This window comes from Melanotaenia boesemani, chromosome 7 (genome assembly GCF_017639745.1).
Source record: "Melanotaenia boesemani isolate fMelBoe1 chromosome 7, fMelBoe1.pri, whole genome shotgun sequence".
Taxonomy (NCBI): Eukaryota; Metazoa; Chordata; class Actinopteri; order Atheriniformes; family Melanotaeniidae; genus Melanotaenia; species Melanotaenia boesemani.
This window is the reverse complement of record NC_055688.1, coordinates 2,449,163-2,472,597: the sequence shown is the minus strand read 5'-3', so window position 1 is coordinate 2,472,597 and position 23,435 is coordinate 2,449,163.

Below are 23,435 nucleotides of genomic sequence, written 5' to 3'. Positions count from 1 at the left end.
CATGTTAATCTTCGAAGTGTCCAACCGAAAGTTCACTGGATGGTCTATTTGCTTTCACACTGTAAGTGAACCCCACTAGGATTAACCTTCTATGAACTCTATGAACCCCACCAGTGAGCCCCACAGGGTTTACTTGGATGTGAACCGAGACTCCAGGTGTTCAAATGGACCAGAATTCACTTCTTTGAACTAAACCAGAGTGCAATGTACATTCACACTACTCCAAATAAACCTCATGGAAGCGGACCAAGGTTCATAAAAATCTGACCAAACAGCACTGTTGTGAAAGAACTCTACGACCTGTACATGTGTGAATAAGAATTTAATTTTTGGGGGGGACTGAAAAGGGAAGCCGATGAAGAGAAGAGAAAACTGGGGAAAAAAATCCCTGCGGCTACTTCTCATGGGAACCCTCACTGCACTATTTTGGATCAGCTGACAACTTTTCAGAGCATATTTTAGACAACCCAACAATTTAAATGAAAACTAAACAGAATGGAACTTCAAACCCTAAAGAATTGAGGGCTGGTGTCCTGGGGTTTTAGATATTTCTTTGCTTCAACATGTCTGACTCAAACCAATGGGTAATTAACTTGTGCAGACCTTGAAATCAAGCTGTTGGAGATCTATCTAACATGAGTTTGGTGTGTTGGAGCAGGCAAACATCTAAAACGTGCAGGACACTGGCCCTCAAGGATCAGGATTAAGAATCCCTGCTCTGAAGCTTACCCTAAAACTAACTACAACTCATTGCAGCCTCAAACCTTACAATCGATTTTTAACCTTCACAGTTTAACCACCGATGAATGAACATCCGATCAGTTTACCCCTAAGGTTAACGGATTATCTGAGCCTTTCCCAGCTTTGGTGTGAGGAGTCACTTGTGATGTGCATTTAAAACCACTGCTTCTCCCCCAAAGGACCCACACTGACAGCTTTTTGGGGTATATTTGGAAACTAAGTGGTGTGATTAATGCAGAAATGCTGAGAGGCATGAGCCACAGCCAAAGCCATTTCCATTTCTGGCAGCTGAATTGGAATTAGTGACTCAATCAGTTTCTTGCCTCATTTGACAGGCACACAGTATTAGGCAAAGATATTGGCAGGATACATATCGCAGATAGTAAGTAAATAAGATCTACATTTATTAGCCATACTATTTTCATATGATCATGCAGAAATAATGATTAGATAAAACTTTGCTTTGGAAATGTTGTTGTGTGCCAGGACTAATCATGAAATATAGTATAAAACAGGACACATGAATTAAATAGCACAACCAAAAAATAAATAAATGAATAAATAAAAAAGGGGGTGTAAATGATAATGCTGGATCACTTTTGCCGCGTTGTCTTAGGTTATGTTTCATGCTAAAATCAATTCAATCAAACATTAATCCACCTGTGGTAAATATAGCCTGATAAAGAACTGACTAAATCAAGTGTCGCATCTGGCAATAGATATGAGTTCAAAAACAAAAGTAAAACTAAAATAGGCCATGAAGTCAAAAGAAGTCCAGTAGAGATTTTAAACAGTAAGGTGCAGCTCTAGGAATGGTACCTAAGTAAATGAATTAATATTCTTTGCTGCATCGAAGGTTCTAACAGCACAGTGGTCTCCATATTTGTAAATGGAGATGTTTAGAGAGATCATTCCTTGTCCTCGAGTTTTCTGGAAAAGCCTTGCAACAATACAGGAGGCGATCGGTGTGAGGAGAGGTAGCCATACCTCCATGGCTGTGGGGGCTCTGACTGATGCCTCCTTCTGCTGTCCTCTGGATGGATGCATGGTCATCCTTGTAGTGGGCTAGTTTTGGGCTTAATGGTGGCCGCTGGCTGCCTCAGCCTTAGGTCCTCTTTCACTATTAGAAAAAGCGGGTACTAGTACATTTCTGTCCCCAAGGGTACAGTATGGACTTATCTACCCATAAGGATCACAACTGGACATCAAGGAAAGATTTCTAACAATCTGAGGGTACATTTATGTTCTCAAGAAATAAATAGTACATATCTGTACTGTTTCTCCTCAATGTTTAGGTACAGCATCAAGAAATGTTCTGCGGTGGGAAAAAAAAAAAAAAACAAAACAAACAAACAAACAAACAAAAAAAACAACAATATTACAAGAAAAAGTTAAACAAGCTTTGCTCAGAAAGCTAAGGATTTGCAGCGCTCTTATACATTCAAAGCAGATTTCAATAAATGTGTGTTTGGTGAGGAAAAAAATAAAGGTTTACATGTAAATCTAGATTTTTTTTTATTTATTTATTTATCATTGTCCTCATGTTTATTGGCTCCTCCTCATTGGCATGAAATCATCCCTCCCTCCCCAAGGCTTGTTTTATCTCATTATGGATGCATGAAAAGTGCTTTATATATATTATAAGCAGGTATATGTTGGGGTTGAAGATGCCATCATATACCTGCTTCAGAGAGCCCACTCTCATCTGGACCAGTCAGGCAGCACTTTGAGGGTCATGTTCTTTGATTTCTCAAGTGCTTTTAATACGATTCAGCCTGCTCTGCTGTGTGAGAAGCTGCAGAAATTCCAGGTGGATCCCTCCACAACCACCTGGATTTACGACTACCTCACAAACAGACCACAGTTTGTGAGACTGAAAGGTTGTGTGTCTGAGATGGTGGTCAGCTGCACTGGAACACCACAAGGGACTGTACTTTCACCATTTCTATTCACGCTGTACACCTCAGACTTCCAGTACAACTCTGAGTTCTGTCATCTGCAGAAATACTCTGATGACTCAGCAGTTGTTGGGTGTATCAGTGATGGACAAGAAGCAGAGTACAGAGAACTGGTCGGTCAGTTTGTGAAATGGTGCGGTGACAATCATCTCATCTTGAATACCAAGAAAACAAAGGAGATGATTGTTGACTTCAGGAGGAACAAGAACACACATAGAAGTGTTTCCATCATGGGAGAGGAGGTGGAGGTGGTGGAGGAATACAAGTACCTTGGAGTTCAGCTGGACAACAGACTTGAGTGGAAAAGCAACACTGAGTACATTTACAAGAAAGGTCAGAGCAGACTCTACTTCTTAAGGAAGCTGAGATCTTTTAACGTCTGCACCAAAATGTTGCAAATGTTCTACAGGTCTGTTGTTGAAAGTGCAATCAGCTTTGCAGCAATCTGCTGGGGCAGCGGCATCAGAACCAGAGACTTGAAAAGAATTAACAAACTGATCAAGAAAGCCGGTTCTGTGCTTGGAGTAACTCTGGAGCCGCTGGAGTTGATCATCAAAAAAAGAATTCTGTACAAGCTGACGAAGATAATGGAGGATCCTTCACACCCTCTACACAACGCCGTGACGAAACAACAGAGTGTGTTCAGTGGGAGGCTTGTTCAAGTCCGATGCAAGACAGAGAGATACAGAAGATCCTTCCTTCCAGCAGCTATCAGGCTGAAGAACAAAGCCCTTAATTAATTAATGTGATTGTTTTACTAAAAAATTACTACTACTACAATATTGAATTTCCCTTTGGGATTAATAAAGTATTTTTCATTCATTTCATTTCATTTCATTCATTCATGAATTAAATTTGATCTAATTTGATTATGATCCAAAGTTGACAACTTCTATCCTTGTCCATAGTCGTGCCACCTCATGCACTGATTACTGTAACTCCCTCCTTTTTGGTCTCCACAGAAGTCCCTCCACAAGCTCCAACTGGTCCATAACTCTGCTGTCTTACATTGCATTACAAACACCCCATCATCCAATCACATCTCCCCTATCCTACAACAGTGCTGCTGACTCCCAGTTTAACAATACACTACAAACTCTTCCTGTTCACAACCTTGCCCTTCCATATGTCTCTGACCTCATCCAGATCACCACTCCAGCCCAGTCTCTCAGATCCTCCTCCTCCATCCACCTCACTGTGCCCTCTGACCATCTCAGCACCAAGGGAAGCAGATCTTTCAGCCGCTATGTTCCCAAACTTTGGAATTCCTTACCACTCAACATCCAAAATATAGACTCCCTCCTCATCTTCAAATCCAGACTCAAGACTAATCAGTTTAAGTTTGCCTACTATCTACACTGCCCTCCATTCCGTATTTTATACTGATTTTATTCGTTGTTGTTTTATCTTATAATCTATAATTGTACAGTGCCCTTCAGTTTTTTTAAAGGGCACTTTTAAATAAAATGTATTATTATTTATTATTATTTTAAAGTAGGGTACAAGACATCACCAGATGTACAATACTGCCTTTAACAGGTATAAAAACTACAACTGACCCTTGGAGGCGCCATTTCCGTGATCACATTCATCACTGAACACAAAAAGTCGTTCATCCCTTCAGTTATTAGGCTGTTTAACAGATATGTCTGAACTGAACTACATTTTATCTGTGCATTTTACTTTGTTATACTTACTTATGTGTGTGCTTGGTCTTGTGATTGTGTTTGCTGCCGGAATTTCTCTGAATTTGTCCTTTGGGGATTAATAAAGTTTTTATCTATCTATCTATCTATCTATCTATCTATCTATCTATCTATCTATCTATCTATCTATCTATCTATCTATCTATCTATCTATCTATTGCTTTAGGATCCAAGCATGGACAGGCTTATGGGCCTCTAGGAGTATCTAAACAGCATTGTGTAAGACACACTTACAGTTCATTGTTTCCTTATAAGGTCTGTCTTAAAGGACTGTACTCTGCAACTTAGAAACGTTCCCAGCACAGGATATAAACATGAAATTTGGAGAAGAGCACACGAACATCCTATATGTAAACTTGTGTCTGAGCTATGATTGGCCGATTCAGGACTGAGGAATGTTCTTTGTTTGAAAGCTATATAAGAGAGACTTACACATCTAATCAGGGGGTTTTTCTACGATTGACTTCAGAAACCTCACAGAGATGCATATCTGTTTACGATGTCACTTTTTGTAATAAACCATCATCATTTTTACATGAAGCTGATGTCCGGAGCTCTTCTTTTACCTAAAAGGATTTTTGTCACATCATTAGCTTAAAGTAATTTACTACAAAATAGTATGATCCAGAGAAGAAGATCTTCATGTGATGAAGTCATCATATCACAGAAATGGCTATGAAGACACCAAAGACACTAAAGGGGAAACCACCGTACGGTACCGAGAGGGGAGAAGTTGTCAACTAGACGATGGCTTCACAAAACTATAGAACGTTATTAAAGACAATAAACTACAAAATGCCACCACAGACTATTTCTCTACAACACCTGCTTCCACAAAATAAACCCCACCATGGCATCCAGAGTCAGAAAGTACTGTACAACAAAGGTGCTCCTGATGACTGTCTGCTTTGCTTTCTTGCAGAGGCTGTAGGAACCAATAATGTAATAAAGGCCAATAATGTAATAACTTGCAAGAATGTGATCACACCTATTTTCTACACGCAAACTATACAAAAACTGCTAATAAAACTGACATTTCTTTCATGATCTGCATTTTTGTTTTAGTTTTACATTCCTGTGGGTTGATTGTCCTGTTATGTTTTGTTTTTGTTTTTTGTTTTTTTTTGTAGTTCATTTCCTTTGTGTATTGTTCAACTTCCTGTTCATTAGTAAACCTGGTTCATTAGCTAACTCCCTTGCTAAGTTCTCTGTGTATACATATCCCTCATTTATGCTCTGCCAGTTCATTGTAGTCTTCATGTCATGTTTCGTCGGTGTCGTGTACCCGTTGTGTTTCCCCTGGTTTATCATGTTTATTAAAATCTTGTTCCTGCACAGATCTGATTCTTGCCTCATACTTCTGCACTTGGCATCCACACCTCAACCCTAACAGAATAAGTTGGTGACCTTTGGACCCAGCGGGCTATTCCAGCATCACCTCCCGAGACCTGGTGAGCATGCTAGTAGGGCGTGACCCTGAAATGGAACAAGCTCCAGTGAAGTAGCCATTCTGGGTGATCCAGACTGGCAGTGTGGACGCCTCCTGGGAGACCCAGCTCTTATTGCACTGCATGGATAGCTGCAGTGGTCAGAAGGAAAAGTCTATGTAAAGACCTTGCCTCGCATGACCGCCTCCAGTTCCATGGCCCAGGTCACCTGTGTTGCCACCAGCATCCTACGCTGGCGCCCAGGTCCCGTCTCTGAATCCCACACCAACAGGAGGTACTGTCATGATCTGTGTTTTTGGTTTAGTTTCACATTCCTTTGGGTTCATTATTTTGTCTGGTTTCCTGTTTTTGTTTTGTAGTTCACTCACATATTAAATGCATCTACAAGAAATTGTCAAGAAGTATCCATAATAGCTGAAGCAAGAAACTTTATAAACCACAAATCAGTCCACATTTTTTTCTGTTCAGTGATCTCACCATACTTAAGTTACTGCATAGAGGTTTGGGGCAATACATATTCACTGGAGCCAGTATTTAAACCTCAAAAAAGAGCAATTTAAATCATCCATAAAGCACATAAAGCACAGTCTTGAACACACACATCCACTTTTTCCAAAATAATGAAATTAAATGACACTGAATTTCATACATTTATAATATTAATAATAATACATTATTATTTCTATAAGAAGTCAGGAACAGTTTCCTGCCATGAAATCTCTAAACAATGTTCCAGGAAAGAAATGGGGGATAAAATTTTAGGGACAGGTTAGAATTTAAAATAATACCATATTGAACAAGAAAAAAAAATATTTACTATAACCAAGTGAGACTCTGTAACATAGGAATACCAAAGGAAAACCATGTGTAACATAGGAATAACATAAACAAATGACTAATTCAAGGACTTTAAGGGAGCCTTTATTTCCTTTATATTCATTCAGCTCCCCTAGTTAAAGCACATTTGTTTGGCACAACACTGCTGCCAGAACATCCTTCTGCTTCCATGATGTAGGACAGACAAGGTTAGGGGGAAAAGAAAATTAGCGGTAACCCCAAACCCAATGCATCCTTTGGCCAAGTCCAAAATATCCGGTTGTGAGAAGGAAGAAACATCCTAAAAGCCAGTCATGACTGCAGCACTCCACCTGGGCAGAAAGGCCATGATGGAAGTCCTTTCTCAGAAAGCAACCTTCAGTGGTCTAAAGAAACTGTTTGGTCTCAATTTAAAAAGGTCATGCCTGCAGGAAACACAGCAACTCTAATTACTTGGGTAATAACATTGCTATATCATAGGGAGAAAATCCAAAATTTATTAAAAACTATTGCCTAACATGTTTCCTATGAATTACTACAGCAGAGATAATATATCATCCATCATCATCTGCAACTGATGGATTAGATTTATTCTAATCCCCTCTAGCTGTGATAAGGATGATAAACAAATATATTCTCCTTTCATAGTTTCTGTGTATGTGTCCTAGATTTAAAAGAACTCTTTGGTGATGGACTGAACTTTGAGTCCTAATGCCTTGCGACAGAAGCTGTGCATCTGTAATCCTATAATCATTATATTGCTGTAACTTGAATGTGTTTTGTAGAAAAAACTAAATCAATGGAACCTAACTGTACACTCATATACTCTCAGAAAAACCCGCAAAAGAAGTACTTTTTATCTTGAATAGACTGGGACTTTTCAGATGGGTAGAAAACCCAAAGCAATAAACAACATATAATCTGAAAGCGTTTTGGGGGCAAGAAATACACTAAATTTCTCAACCCTCCTTTCTCCCGTGTCTAATAAATTAAAGAATAAGGGGGTTTAGGGAAGCCATATCACAAGTGCATTAGATTTGATTATTGCCTTTGCTTCAGATGCTGCGTTATTGCTGTGGAGTCCCCAGAGAAGGACTCACTCCAACAGAAGTGGAACTCAGAAACTCAGGATGATGAAACTAAAAGCAGCCATGAGGAAGCTTTGGGAGCAGATGAGGGCAAGGTGGAGGTAGATGGGGGAAGGTACTAGGGCTAGGAGGAGTTCAACTTTAATAAGAGAGACCAGTTTTGTAAAGATTGAGAGACTGAGGTTGGATGAAAAATCAGTACAAATGAGCAGAAAATGTTATGATATACAATATTAACCCAGATCGTTTTTAAGTCAAAAGGGAAATAAAGCAACAAATATATTCTTCACTTGCAGGAATAGATCATCAGTGAGTTGATAAAACAGCACAGTCTGAATCCCAGTCGATCATAATGTGATGCCCAGGAGTAGCAGCCTATTAGTCATCTTGTAAGGGAAGCCAGTGGAGGCTGCTGGGCTGGAGCAGCAGTCTGAGGAGGCTCTCACATCCACAGTCTGATGTCTCAAGAGAAGCTGGAAGTCTCTTTAACACTATCACCATTGATTTTGTCAGTTATACTTTCATCATACCCGTAAGCAGCGCCATTCTAATATGTATACAGTAAGCATTATCAATATCATGTCATTTCCAGAAAGCTGAGCAGGTGAGGAAAATGTCCTCCATGAATCATTTTAAGTACATTATGACAAAGACAGGAAAGGTCCTACCTCGTTAATTTCACATTTCACCATTTAGCTCAAGCTTTTCTTTCTTATTATACATCTGGTGATTAGTTTACCCCTCACACCTTCCAAAAGTCCAATAGATCTCTGGCAGCCCTGATGCTGTAGCTTATATTGTCAACTATTTCTCAGGAACAGTAGTGTGTAACTCTGAGGGGTAAATTGTGATGGACAGTTTACCCTTTAGGTGATCTACAGATGCTTTCAAGGCATTTATAGCCTGTCCAGGATGTTTATAATCCAAATGCAAAATGTAGTTTTTAGAGACCCTATGTGGTAAATACACAATGATTGATCCATGATATCATTATTTATCACATTTCCACCATAAAAAAGTTCAATATTACTACTATGTTGCTAAGAGACCACTTTTTTTAGCCAGAAAACTAGTGGAAATCAGAAAGTGAACCCATACATCCATGAACCGGGATGAGGGTGCTTTCCTGTTTCTCACAGCTGGAGGAACATCCTCCAGCAGCAAGCCAGCAGCAGGGGGCAGCTTTGAACTATCGTTCGGGTGAGCCTTTTTGGCGGGTTGGTGCCGCCTCAATGAACATCAGCTGATGTGTACGTCAGCTTGGGCGGTGTCGGCCTGTCACTCTGAGTCGGATTGAAAGGCAGACTGCCTCAATGAACATCAGCTAATTTGTACACGTCACTTAGCACTGTCCTGAGACACCTCTGATGAAGACAGAAGACTACCGTCAAAGCATTTCCGGTCAGCATATGATAAAACTAAGGGGCTGAGTTATGACGAGGGCAAAACTGCTGCGCTATTTAACATTTGCTGCGCAGTTTTGCTCTGGTTATGTTTCTACGATTAGCGCCTGATCTATTAAGACTGCTCCTGTTATCATTTGCGGAGCAAACAGCAGTATTTAAATGAGGATTTAGCGGCGCTGTTTGCTCTGTCATGTAAGGTTCTGGAGAGCAAGGAAACCGCAAACGCAAAATTAACTTTTATCCGATAGAAGTTGAGACAAATAAAGGAGACAAATAAAAATATTGCGGAAGTCGAGGAAAAAAATCTAAATGTCACCAGAAATGCTGCAATATAGTTTCATATTCAAGTTCAATTTATTTATAAGTCACACTAACAACAACCTTTAGGAACCAAGGTATTGTACATATAAAAACATGCAAGGAACAAATAAGAAATAATAAAGGTTTAAAAGCTATAAAGAAATAATAATAATAATAATAATAATAATAATAATAAAAGACAGGCATGATGATGGGTATTTTTCTATCATAAAATAAGACACAAAGAACTCAGAGTGAAGTCAGCTTCATCGCGATGGGGAGAGACTCTGGTTCAGCACTCAGAGAGTGTCTGGTGTCAACTCCAAAGTCTCAACCCCAGCGCTGCCTCTTTATTGAGCAGCTATCACACTTCAGTAGAGCAAGCAAAGTTCTCGCAAACTTCAAACAGGGAAACACATCAGCATACAACACTTTATGACCCTTATCACACAGAGCTGTGACCACCACATCCTGTCCTCTGCAGGATGGGTGAGACCGCAAATCATTACCCATCCTTAAGGGAGAAACTTTAAACTGTTAACTTTAAACTGTCAACTTCTTACTCTAACATTTCCCTCCTGTTTGACATTTAAAGTTATCAATTCCAAGCATGAACCAAACATAAATCAAAAACATAAATCAAGAATATGTGAAGAAATGCAAATATAAAACGAAGTCCACTTTTCAAAGTATCAGACTGTATCACTTGTCTTCACATTTTCAATACAGGCATCATAACAGTGAAGATTACAGACCTGTGTCTGTAGCATCAACTGGGAGTGGAGCATACTCCTGTGACAACATAAGTTGTTGCGCATAAGCATGTGAAATTGCTCGAGAAATCAAGGATTTAAGACATGGAATCACACAAGAAATCAGAATGCAAAACAGAATCAATACTGATAGGAATGGAGCACACACCCTTAATATCACAGTCCACCATGGTCCACTAGTAAGCCATGACCAGAAACCCCACTCAGGGGGTGGCACACGATCTGCAGCCATACTGTCCCTGAGATTCTGCAGGCCAGCCATTGCGTGCGCCACATCTCCATTAACTTCATCAGGAATATAGGTGCAGCAGGTGGTAGGTCACCCTGAGGAAGGCGGCCTCTGCGGGCCATAAAGATATTGAGGTGAGAGATGTTAAACTGTGTTTTGCGGCAGTCACATCCCCCGAAACGGTACGGGTTGTACCCTCTGCTTGTGAGATAAGCAAAACATATGGCACCACAGTAGGTCATGGCTCGTGCATAAAGGTCAGGTTGGCTGGATGACTTTGGTATGACTGAGCAAACATAGCAGTCGGTCTGGTTCTTCAAGTCGGCCAACATTTTGGCACACGCATACCAGAGGTTGACGTCCTGTAGCTCCAAGGGGTTATGGTCTTTCCACAGGTGTGCATGATGGTGCACATACCTTTTGATCATTGTTTCCGGTAGCGGTGCAGGGTAGAACCATCTGTAGATTGTTGGCCACAGCAAGAATAATGCAAAGGACAAGGTGGTGAGACATGCTACAGTCACAGCGCACGCGTAGGTCCAGCAGCAGTGACGCCTTGGTCTACGTCTCTGCTCCAGATCCTCCATTTGTGCTGGTTTCTGAGTTAAAGGTGCTGCTTAAGGTGAAATGGGATCCATTGGTTTCTTCACTGGCGTTGATACGAATTATCACTAAAAGATAATCCCTATTTGTAGCCAGAGGCTGTGGGTTTTAATCACAGCCCTCCTTCCCCCACTCACAGCAGCCTTACTTTGCACTCAGAAGTTTGCAGTGACTGAGATGTATCCAGCTGGGTCTTTCCGCTATCTTGACTGCGGTAGGCGTTGTCAGCAGCACTTGGTAGGGCCCCTCCCACCGTGGGCTGGACCAGGTTTTGCGCTTGATGACTTTAATGAAGACCCAGTCTCCTGGTTTCACCAGCTCAGGAAGTTCCTGTAGGGAAATATAATCGGAGGGCAATAAACTTGCATTGATTACATCTTTTTGCTGCAGAACTTTCCTCATGTAGTCTGCTAAAGTGTTTTCATCATTAGCATGCTGTAAGTCTTTAGAAAACGCTGGTAGTCTGTAAGGTCTGCCATGAATGAGATTAGTTTGTTCACAAAGTGTGGTCCATTGTCACTATAGATTATTTCTGGAATACCATGGTTAGGTATAATGTGTTTACAAATTGCTTTTGCCACAGTCAGTGCATCAGCATGTTTACCTGGGACTATTTCAACCCATTTAGAATAAGCATCAATCATAACCAGACAGTATTTATGTGGTCCGCTCTGGTTTAGTTCAATAAAGTCCATGTGGAGTGTCTGAAAAGGATATTTTGGTTCAGGGAACCTGCCCCTCTGTGGTCTCATGTTGCCTTGTGGGTTATGTTTAATACAGATCATGCAGGATTTACAAAAGTTTTTTAAGTAAGATTTTAATCCAAAGGCTGTGAACTGCTTCTCTATAATGTCACTCATCCCCCCTGTTGACACATGACATACACCATGTGTCACCAATGCTGCTGCTTTAAATAAAGATTTTGGGAGAACAGGTTTACCATTAAGTTCATAAAGTCCTGTTCTCTGACTTGTAGCTGCTCCTTTAGTAAGCCAGAGTTGTTTCTCTGTCTTAGATGCTGCTTCCTGCATGTCACCCAGCACCGTGTGGTCAATAAAGACCCCCTGCTGCTCAGCAGAGTAGAGATCATTGACCCCAAATTGCCCTGCTGCTGCTTGCTTCGCAGTTGCATCTGCAAACCTGTTTCCTGTTGATACGTCATCTTGTCCAACAGGGCTGTTTTAAGCTGTTGCTGATACGGGCCTTTTTCGTCAGTATCATATCAAAAAACAAAAACCCACGGCGAGTCCTCCTTTTATTTCTACAGCCCTAGTATGTGGAACAGTCTGCCTGAGGACGTGAGGGGAGCACCTAGTGTGGATATTTTTAAAAACAGACTCAAGACCCACCTTTTTAGTTTAGCATTTTAATCATTACTTTAATTATTACTATTGTATTTATTCATTTCTTTATTCTTAACACACAGGCTGTATTCAGCTTCTATTTATATTATTAATTCTCTTATTTCACGGGTTCTCTTATTTTATGGGTCTTAGCAATATTACTATTACTTTTATACCCAGGTTGGTTTTTAGATTGTTTTAGATTTGGTTTTACAGTGTTTTATCTCAGTGTTTCCCCACACCACTAGACCCCAGAATTTACGACAGCGTTTCCTTGGTCCTTTTAACTTGCTTTTACCCTCTGTGATGTGTGTGTGTGTTTGATGGGAAAGGGGGGGGATGGGGCTTGCTGCTATTGGGTTGGGGTTCTGGGGGATTTTACTATCTGTAAAGCACCTTGAGTTGCTATTTTTATGTATGAAAGGTGCTATATAAATAAAGTTTGATTTGATAGAGAATGCCTCTGTGTATTTTGAATTCTTTCTCAAACCGTATGCGGAAATCATCCACTTCTTCATTTGGCTTCTGTTTTACAGCTGCAAGGTGGCTGTAATTAGCCATTTTCTTAAAGGCAACACGCACACGGTCAAAAAGTGCATCTAGCTGAGTTTTATAGGCTCCAGTTATGTCACCATCTGCTGGGTAGGGGCTAACTGCTCCTACCGCATCTCTGCCTGTATAATCTCCTCTCACTCTGCCCCAGTCTTTCCCCAAAGAGGACATCATAGCTTCTCCTGCCTCGTGAGCATTCAGTCTGTAGGAATGTATAATGTCAGTTATGTCCTGGACCAAGTCATCAGGATTCTCACGAGGAGGAGTCACACCTGCTACTGCTTTGGCAGCTTCTTCAAGAGTCCATGGTCTGAACACATACATGTGTCTGTCAGCTGCCTCAGGGTTAGGATTAGCAACCTGAATCATGGGGAAAGTCTCTGTGTATCTGGCTGGTGGGCGCACACTATCTGAAGGTCTAAAGTCATATGCAGGTGGCAGCACCGGATATAACGGAGCTGCCGGGCCTGGTTTAAGTGAATCTGTTACTGGTGGAGCAGTAACAGATGCAAGCGGGGACGAGGTCGGGGTCAGAGTAGGTGGTAGTCTGCCTCTTCTGGGAGTACCCTGGGTGGCCGAAGCAGCTCCACCCGAGGGGCCTGGTGCGGGCTGAACAGGTTGGTCCCGTCTCCTTGGGTAGACGGGACCGGTCTCGTTATCACCAGGTCTTACAAAAGCTGCCATAGCAGCCTCTTCGCCCTTCTTTCTTTCTTTAGACTTTCTAATATTATCCCTGCGAATCTTAGACTGCTCTAACCACCTGTGCGCACACTCCAGCTCCTTCTTTTTCTTATCTGCCTTCTTACCAGTCTTACCACTTACACTTGCTTCCAGCTTATCTACTACTGTCTGCCACTCATCTACCTTCAACTTCCCTGTCACCCCATATTTGGGGACCCATTTTTCCAGAAACTTGACATTATCCGGATTCCTCTGATTCATGTACTTCACATCGCCCTCTAAGGCGACTGAAGATTCACTGTTTCCCATATTGGGTCTGCGTTGTGTTATGAAATTATGACCTTAATCTCGAGAGGTAAATTGACCTACTTCACCAGTCCACTGGCTTGTGTTATCACCGTCAGGTTTCCACCAGTGCGATGCTTCAGTCAAATCTACTTCGAGCACTCACTCTCACAGTCACTCACTCACACACACTTCTGCCTAGGCTCGGTCCCTGTGACTTCTTTCAGACGCTTTACCTTTAACACTGCTCCCAAGGGTTCTCTGGCGTGCGTTTTTACACTGCTCCCAGAAAATTTCTGGCGTGTTCTATAGTGCTGCTCCCAGACTTAGTCTGGCGCACTAAGTGACTGCTCCCAAGAAAAAAACTTGGCGTCTATAGCACTGCTCCCAGGAACCACTTGGCGTGTTTTACCAACACTGCCCCAGATTTAATCTGGCGTGTTATAACAAAGACTGCTCCCAGGTTTAACCTGGCATCTATTATTTCTTTCCCTAGCGTCACTGTCTTGCTTATACTCACTCCGGGTTCGGTGTCCTCCTCAGTCACGGATCCCGTCAATCCACCGCTGGCAGGATGAGCATGAAGTAAATCACCTTTATTGAGCAGCTATCACACTTCAGTAGAGCAAGCAAAGTTCTCGCAAACTTCAAACAGGGAAACACATCAGCATACAACACTTTATGACCCTTATCACACAGAGCTGTGACCACCACATCCTGTCCTCTGCAGGATGGGTGAGACCGCAAATCATTACCCATCCTTAAGGGAGAAAATTTAAACTGTTAACTTTAAACTGTCAACTTCTTACTCTAACATATGATAAAGTCTTTAAACTTATCCAGCAATTCTAATATTGCAACGCTGGATCGTCTCCACAATCCTCTTCTCTGGCATTCTAAATATATTAATATAATAGAAAAAAATGCATTATCTTAGTCGCCTTTCATGGTGTCTGTGCCTCCTCCTTAAAATTATTACTGCAGCCATTGCGCGTATACTGTTGTGCCAATTAGCACCTGCTTTTCAGAAACGCTATTTTTAGAGCAAACATAAACACCGCAAACTATTTGCGGGCTACATGAATCCCACTGCTGCGCAAACCAGATTTATTTGCATAGTCTCCTCCCACTAATGTGCACTTTCTGTCCGGAACGCCCATAATGCATATGCAGTAGCTTCAGAAACGCAAAGTGGAGAGCGGCGCAGTTTTGCCAGGATAACTGACGCAGTTCCATGTTTGCGGCTTTGATAGATAAGCTTGGGCCGATTTTAGCGGAGCAAAGCCGTCTGCACCTGTTTTAGTACACGCAAAGCGTTAATAGATCAGGGCCTAAGTGTCTGATAATATAAGCACTAAATCAGCTATAGAAAATTAAACACACTATAAATTTTATTGGATTAAGTTCTGTGTGTGTGTCTGAAAAGAAAAAAACATCATGGTTCTCTATGGCTGGAATAAAGCCAAGAAGATGTTTTGATGCATAGTGGCACCAAAAACCAGCAGAGTTGTAGTTGGTTTTGTGAGGACAGTAGCTGAATAAATGAAAGGCATGGCATAAATAACTGTAAATAGCAAAAATTAAAAAACTTGTTGAAAAAAATGTTGAGAGGATGTAGATGAAAAAAGGTTGATGCTATATTTATTGATACTTTCATTTTACATAATTTTAGCTTCATAATCTGACAGCTGAGGCTGGCCTACAAACAAAATGTGAGCATCTTCTATACTTTTTACATTAAAAAAGGTGAATAGATGAAAAATAGCAGCTAAAGAAAACAAAAAAACAAATAGCTTAGACTTTTAAGGGCTAGCATTAACGCTGCTCTGATGGGCAACCTCTGGTATTAATAATACTTATAATAACAACAATAATAATAATAATAATAATCCTTTCCAAAGTTCTGGAAAAAAAGCTTTATTTCATGTTCATGACCAACCCTTCCCTCAACAATCTTTATGAACAGTTCAAGTCAGACTTTCATCCACTTCACAGCATCAAAACTGTTCTTTTCAAAATCGTCAGTGACCTCGTCGTTAACTCTGAAGGTCTTACCATCTCATCCTCCTTGACATGTGTTCAGCCTTTAAGAGTTTCCAACACCATCCCCATGAATTAAACTATCTGACACAGCCTTGGACTGGTTTAAACCATCTTTCTGGCCACACTAAGTTTGTTTAACTCAAATTATTTACATTCCAGACCATGCCTGTTCATTTTCTCCTCTCTTGGCTATATTTTCCATAAGTATGATTTCCAGCGTCCTGCGTTGACTGGTAGCTGTCCGGGGTGTACCCTGCTTTTAGTCTATTAGCTGCTGGGAAAGGCTCCAGCCCCAGTTGACCCAGCAGACCAAAAAGTGGTTATAGAAAATTGATGCATGTATGGATAATGTTCAGTTTCATTGTTACACAGTTGATACCCAGCTCTACTCGACTACCAGGCAAGATTTTAACTGTTATGCTTTATTGATTCTCTTATTGTGTCGTTTGTATGATGAACTTGAATGTCCTGCAATATTTCAAATGTACTTTTTTATTTATTATGAAATGAGTGGGTGGTATATGTATAGTAAGATAAATGTGGCCTGAGCTGGCAACAAGACTAGAATTTCACCATTAAAATACAACCACAGTGAAATTAAATTAAATTTAATTTAATTTCTTGTACAGAAGATCGACAGGTGGATCAATGCAGCATTTGCAGTGATGCAGACTCTGCATCGGTCTGTCGTGGTGAAGAGGAAGCTGAGCCAAAAGGCAAAGCTCTCGATTTACCGGTTGATCTATGATCCTACCCTCACCTATAGCCATGAGCTGTGGGTAGTGACCGAAAGATTGAGATCACGAATACAAGTGAAATTTGTTTTTTCTGCAGGGTGGCCGGGCTCACCCTTAGAGATAGGGTGAGAAACTCGGTGATCCAGGAGGGGCTCAGAGTAGAGTCGCTGCTCCTCCACATCGAGAGGAGCCAGATGAGGTCGCTTGGGCATCTGGTTAGGATGCCTCCTGGACGCCTCCCTGGAGAGGTGGTCCGGGCATGTTCCACTGGGAGGAGGACCCAGGAAAGACGGACTAAATCTCTAGGCTAGCTTGGTAATGCCTCAGGATCCCCCTTGCAAACTGGTGAATGTGGCCGGGGAAAAGGAAGTCTGGGCTTTACTGCTTAGGCAGCTGCCCCCGCAACCTGATGCTGGATAAGCAGTTGAAAATTGATGGATGGATGGATGGACAAATTAACTCTCATCTGACACATCACAGCTAACATTCCAATCTCTACTGCTTGATTAAAGGCCAGTAGTGCCCAAAATACTACAGACATCAGTAGGAGACTGACTGAGACTAGTTGAACAATCATTAATCGTTAAACAGTATGAATATTTTATGTCAGAGCAATGTGCCTTTTGATTTACAAAGACCAAGAAAATAATGAAGCTGAACTGTTGTATCATCACGCACACACACACAAAAGATTGTTTAGATTTGCACACTTAAATAAAATATGGAAAATATAAAGACAAATTTTAAACTATGCAAAGATAAGTAATATATAAATTACTACCTGTGATAAGAGGTGACATTGGCATATTTAGGATTATTTATGCTTTATCTTCAGGATTATGTTTATCTTGTGGCCTCTGCGGACAGATTGTGACATGAAATGTCCTCTCTGCTGGATTCAACACACTGTATAGTGAAGTTTCTGAATAAAGCAAAATAGGCTGAGATTTCCAAACTTCAAGCTTGTCACTTTGTTGCCAGCCAGCAGGGAGCTCCTAATTTGTATGCAGCATATGACACCAGTAAAGAAGATGCATCTGTCCTCTGCAAGCACAAGACATGCAAGTGAGATGAAGTGGGACTCAAATGTGGCCACCAACATTGCATCATGCAACAGCGCTGAGCTGTGCTCTCACAATATGATCCTTTCAGGACAAGAACAATCAACATATAGTTAGAAATAAAGAATTGTGACAACTGACACTTACGAAGCTGTTGGGCCTCTGTGCTGCTTTTGTCTGTCTTTAAACTACTCTAGTTCTTATTTGCTTCATGCATTTGAGGTGGCTGCCTCTGGGCTCTTGGGGATCTGGATGGTCGGTGCCTGGCGGGGTTGGTGGCTGCTGATCTTGGCCCTCTGTGGCCCGTGCCCCGTGACCGTGGGGAGCTCTGGCTGGAGCTCTCCTCTGCCACCCTCTGGGTGGGTCCAGGGTCGTCTTTGTGATGAGCTGGCTCGGGTTTGTGTCTGGGTCTCTGGACTGTCGTAGTCTGCCTCTAGCCTCTGTGGAGGCGTGGTAACATTTGCAGGATCTCACTCACCACTCCTCGTCTTTTGTCATTCCTCATCCTCTGCATGCTGACACTGTGCTGTCCAGTGGGTTTGTACACTAAGAGATAATTTTGTTTTTTTCTCTGTGAGTGTGTACCTGGTACTTAGTTTGTTGTTGTGAAATGTTTGTGATATGTCTTTTTTTTTTGGTTAGTATTTAGGAACTCTTGATTACTGTCAGCTCTGTTTTTCAGTAAACGCCGTAGGAAATTTTCTGGTGTGTTTCTGTTCAAATATACCAGTCTGTTGTCTGCTGATAGCTTGGATTGAAGGGTCGCTGCTTCTTTCTGTGTGTTTTTGTCTTCTCTTTCTTCTTTCTGCTTTCCTTTTTGCTTCTTCTTGTTGTCTTCCTCCTTTTTCTGTCCCCTCCGGTCAGGTCCAGCAAGATAAAATAGATTCCATGATTCAAAGTAAATAAATAACAGTAAATAAATAAATTAATTAATCAAATTAGGAGCCTCATACCCATAAACCTCCCCTTGGTAATGGTACAACACAGCAACCAGACCATTATTGGGCGTGCTATGATGCTGTACAGGACAAGTTAAAAAACATTTTAAAAAGTGCATGGGTGTAGGGTTAAGGCTGGTACACATAAGGATTTTCTAAATCTTAATAGATTTTTTTTTATCTATTAGAGTCCCCACACATGAAGATAAAAGATCAGGAATTTAACAGATTTGATCGTACTGTGTGGTGTGCACAGAACAACACACACATAACGATGATGTCCTGCAGCCAATCTAGAACCTACTCCTCCGAGCCCGAAATCTCGCATGACCAAACATGATCTAACAAAAATGAAGAACATAGCAACAACCGGAAAAACAAAGAAGAAGAACCATGGCAACAACCTGAAAACACAACACCCAGCATAGCAGAGGACATAAGGAATGATGGTGGTCTTGGGACTATTGTTAACAGAAAAATCCAGAACTGAAAGAAATAACAGACTGGAGACGGCATGAACACGGACTTTATATCCTTCCTTGTTCCCCAGTCAGCTCGCTCTCTGATTGGCTACGTTCTGTTCCACGTCACCATCCACACAGTCACAATTCAGAAGTCGTGGGCTTTCCCTAAATATTTAAAGTTTAATATCTGCGATTGTCGGACACGATCCTTTTTTGATTGTCAAGATGAATTGACTCTTAACACACCTCAGACCAAATGATAATTTTATTGGAAAATCCTATAAGACTGAAGATTATTGGGCATTTGCCATTCTTGGTTGGGAAGGGGCAAATCTGGGACAAAAACAGCCCAATAATCTTTATGTGTGTGCCCTGCTTTAGGTAGGGAGGGGATAAGACAAGTCAGAAATGGTGTGTGTTGGAGAGATATAGCTCCATGAGTTGCATTTTAGATCTTAGCGCTTGAAAATGGTTGAATGAATAGTTTAAAGAGTGGAAAAAAATAAATGAATGATGAAAAAATAAAATAATGTAGTCAGTAAACTGTTAAGATTGTGGAAGTGTTCAGCATGGTGTAGCATCTTCTTCTCTACATGTCTGGGAAGTAAGGAGACCAGTTGCTGGAGTTTTAGGAGAGGAATGTTGTCCCATTCTGTTCTGATGCAGGATTCTAGCTGCTCTACAGTCCTGGACCTTGGTTGCTGGATTTCTGCTTCCATGATGCTCCAGATGTTGTGTACTGGTGAAAGGTCTGGACTGCAGGCAGGTCAGTTCAGCAGCCGGACTCTTCTCCTGTGAAGCCATGCTGCTGTGATGGATGCAGGATGTGGTTCAGCATCGTCTTGCTGAAATCTGCAAGGTCTTCCCTGAAAGAGACGTTGTCTGGATGGGAGCAGATGTTGCTCTAAAACCTCCATGTACTTTTCAGCATTGATGGAGCTTCACAGATGTGGAAACTGCCCACGCCATAGGCACTAATGCAGCCCCATCCCATCAGAGATGCAGCTTTTCACCTGTCCACTGATAACAAGCTGGATGCTCCCTCTCCTCTTTAGTCTGCAGGACACTCCGTCCATGCTTTCCACAAACTAGTTCACATCTTCATCCAGGTTTCCACTTTGCCTCAGACCATTTTAAACGAGCTTTGGTCCAGGGAAGACGGAGCTGGTTCCGGATCCTGTTCACATCTGGCTTCTTCTCTGCATGATGGAGCTTTAACCTGCATTTGTGGGTTTCAGGGTGAACTGTGTTCACAGACAGTGGTTTCTGGAAGTCTTCCTGAGTCCATGCAGAGGTTTCCAGTAGAGAATCATGTATGCGTTTAATTTCAGAATCCAGCCTTGTACCATGCACACAGAGATTCCTCCTGATTCTCTGAATAGTTTGATGATATTTCACACTGTAGATGGTGGGATCTTCAAATTGTTTTTCTGTTTTTTTCATTACTTTTAAAGCCAGTTTGTCTCAGATTGGTGAACCTCTGTCCATCTTTCCATGTGAGAGACTCTGCCTCTCTGAAATGCTCCTTTTATACCAGTCATGTTACTGACCTGTTGCCAGTTAACCTGATTAGTTGGCAAATCCTCCTTTGGTTGTTTCTGGTTTTTACCAGGTCCTTTTCCAGCCTTTTGTTGCTCCTGTTCCAGCTTTTTCCAGACGTGTTCCTGCATCAGATTCATTATCAGCTCATATTTTCATCACATGGTGAAATGTCTCAGTTTAACACTTGATATGTTGTTTATCTTCTACTAAAAAAAAAAAAAATTAATGATTAAACAGTTTTGGAAATCATTTAATTCTGTTTTTATTTGCATTTTATGCATGTTCCCAACTCCTTTTGGGTTGACATGTTAATGTTAGAGCGGATAATATAGTTTTCCATGACATGCAGCCTGCTTTGAGGTAGCAAGAATTTTTCATTAATCTAATGGCGAAAAACAAACCTGCTTCTTCTAGACTGAAAAACCAAAGCAGAGGAGTTGTTTCCGGATGATGTACAGAAATTAATTCCAACATTACAGCCGCTCAATATCCTGTTTGTGGCTCAGCCAGACCTCATTATCCCAGGCTCACTGGAAACAACATCTAATGTTGCTGATTATAAAAGCTTATTCAAGATAATTATGAATTGTAAAATTAAGGAAGAAATCAACCTGATATGATCACATGAAAAACACACAACTCTGTGTCACTACTAGATGAAAGCTTGGCTGTGACTATCAAAGAAAAACCAAATCAACTATTATTCTGTGGATATTACAGTCATGTCGTCCAAGGCTGCATCAGCATCAGCCATTAAAACAGCTAAATGGTGTGTTCAGACTAAATTAAACACTTATTTCTTGCTCAATACGGATTAAAGAAAACACTGAATGCAGGAAGACAAACGCACACACGCTCGAGCACACACACAGATACACAAAGACAGAGGAGAGTAAAATGATTTAAAATAGAATTATTTCTGCTCCAGTACACTAAGTAAAAATCAATTGGCCATTATAGAAATAGGATACAGAAAGGAATTAAAACTTAATGAGGTTTTCCAGCTAGAGTCCACCCACTTTTCAACTCTGCTCCTGGCAGCGCTGCGTTGCTCCGTGCACGTCAGAAAGATTCAAGCACTTTCGCTCATAAGCCGTGTGCACACCTGGTGACAAGATGACAGTAATGCCCCCCATATCCTTCAAAGCTTCAGCTTTCTCACAGGCATTCAAACTAATTTGTCTCACACACACACACACTCCTTTCTCTGTTGGCAATATTGATCTGTAGTTGATCCATGATGACAACAGACAAAGCTTTTTATGTGACAGGCAATTAGATGGCTGTAGAGCCTGCAGTGTCCAGCTCCAGCTCACGATGGGTAGACGCAAGCAGGAAGAGTCAAAGACTTCATAGAGGTGGAATACTGCAAGGAAATCCAGGAAAATAATAACTACAAAAGCCTGCCCTTCACATTCGTCCCTCAGCTATTTGTGCTTCTACGAGCTCTGCCTGCTTACAGCACATATCGATTTTGGTATTATTAGCTTTCATAAGATATTAGACAGTTGACTCCCACAGCTCAGCCAATCAATCTATCCATCCATCATCTGACCACTCATTACCTTTACTGTCCTGGCTCAAGCACAAGCATCAGACAGAAAAATCAACAGAAAATCTTGCTGCAAACACAACTTGAGACAGTCAACACATTTGAGGCTGATGGGACTTTTTACTTGTCAGTGTGTCATGTTGAGGAAGACTGAGAGTTCAAGTCCACTGTACCTGATACTTCCCAAAACAGTGCTGTCTGGTTTTATTATGATAGCCGGTGGGAAAAAAGTAAACATTAAATTAACATGACCTCAGGGAAGACCCAGAAGACACTAGAAAGACCCCATCTCTCACCTGGGAAATCTTATTAACAATACTGTTACCTTAAAACATCATGCTTCTGACTCGTTTTGATGGTACAATGACGTTCTTTACAAACATTACTGGAGCCGGTTTTGCCCTGCAGCATCTCAAGGCTTAAAAAAAGACAGTTCACAACTGTTTTTTGTTTTTTTTTCCAGCCTGAAGCTTCCCATTCCTGATTGCTGCTTTTTGCTTCACAGGACCAAGTTACACACTAGCAACTGGATAGCAACACAGTGGTCTTTTTGGATGCACAGCATGGCTGATTAAACAAAGAAAAGCAACAAGACACAATCAGAACAGGAAAAGAAAGTGACAGCACAACATCAGACTGACTTTTACGGGCTGGAGGGAGCTCAGAGAAGAGACAGGATGAAGATAAATGCTGAAATAGTTGACATTAAGGGGCGCCAAGGTGAGAAATCTGCCAGAGTTCATTAGTGTGGCTTTTAATATTGTAGATTCTGGCCAACTCAAAGAAATACCAGTTAAATTTCACGCTAATCAATTATTTTGAATACACTCTACTACTAAGCAAACCCTATTATGTTGTGATTACCTGTTACAGAAGGTGGTTGGGAAAAAGCCAGATTTCTTGACATATTGACTAAATTTCCTTATCACGTGAAAACAAGTTTTGTGATCTGGAGTCAATGAAATTAATTAACTGACATCAACAACATCAAAAATAAATATTTGCAGGCAAGACTGTTTACACTGTCCAAAAATTACAATATCAGTGAAAGAGAAAAGTGAAAGATCTTTTAAAAAGATCAGTCACATATAGATCCATGGGGTTTTACTCTGAACACACACACATTCCTTTCTCGGTCGGCAATATTGATCTGTTGTTGATCCCTGGTG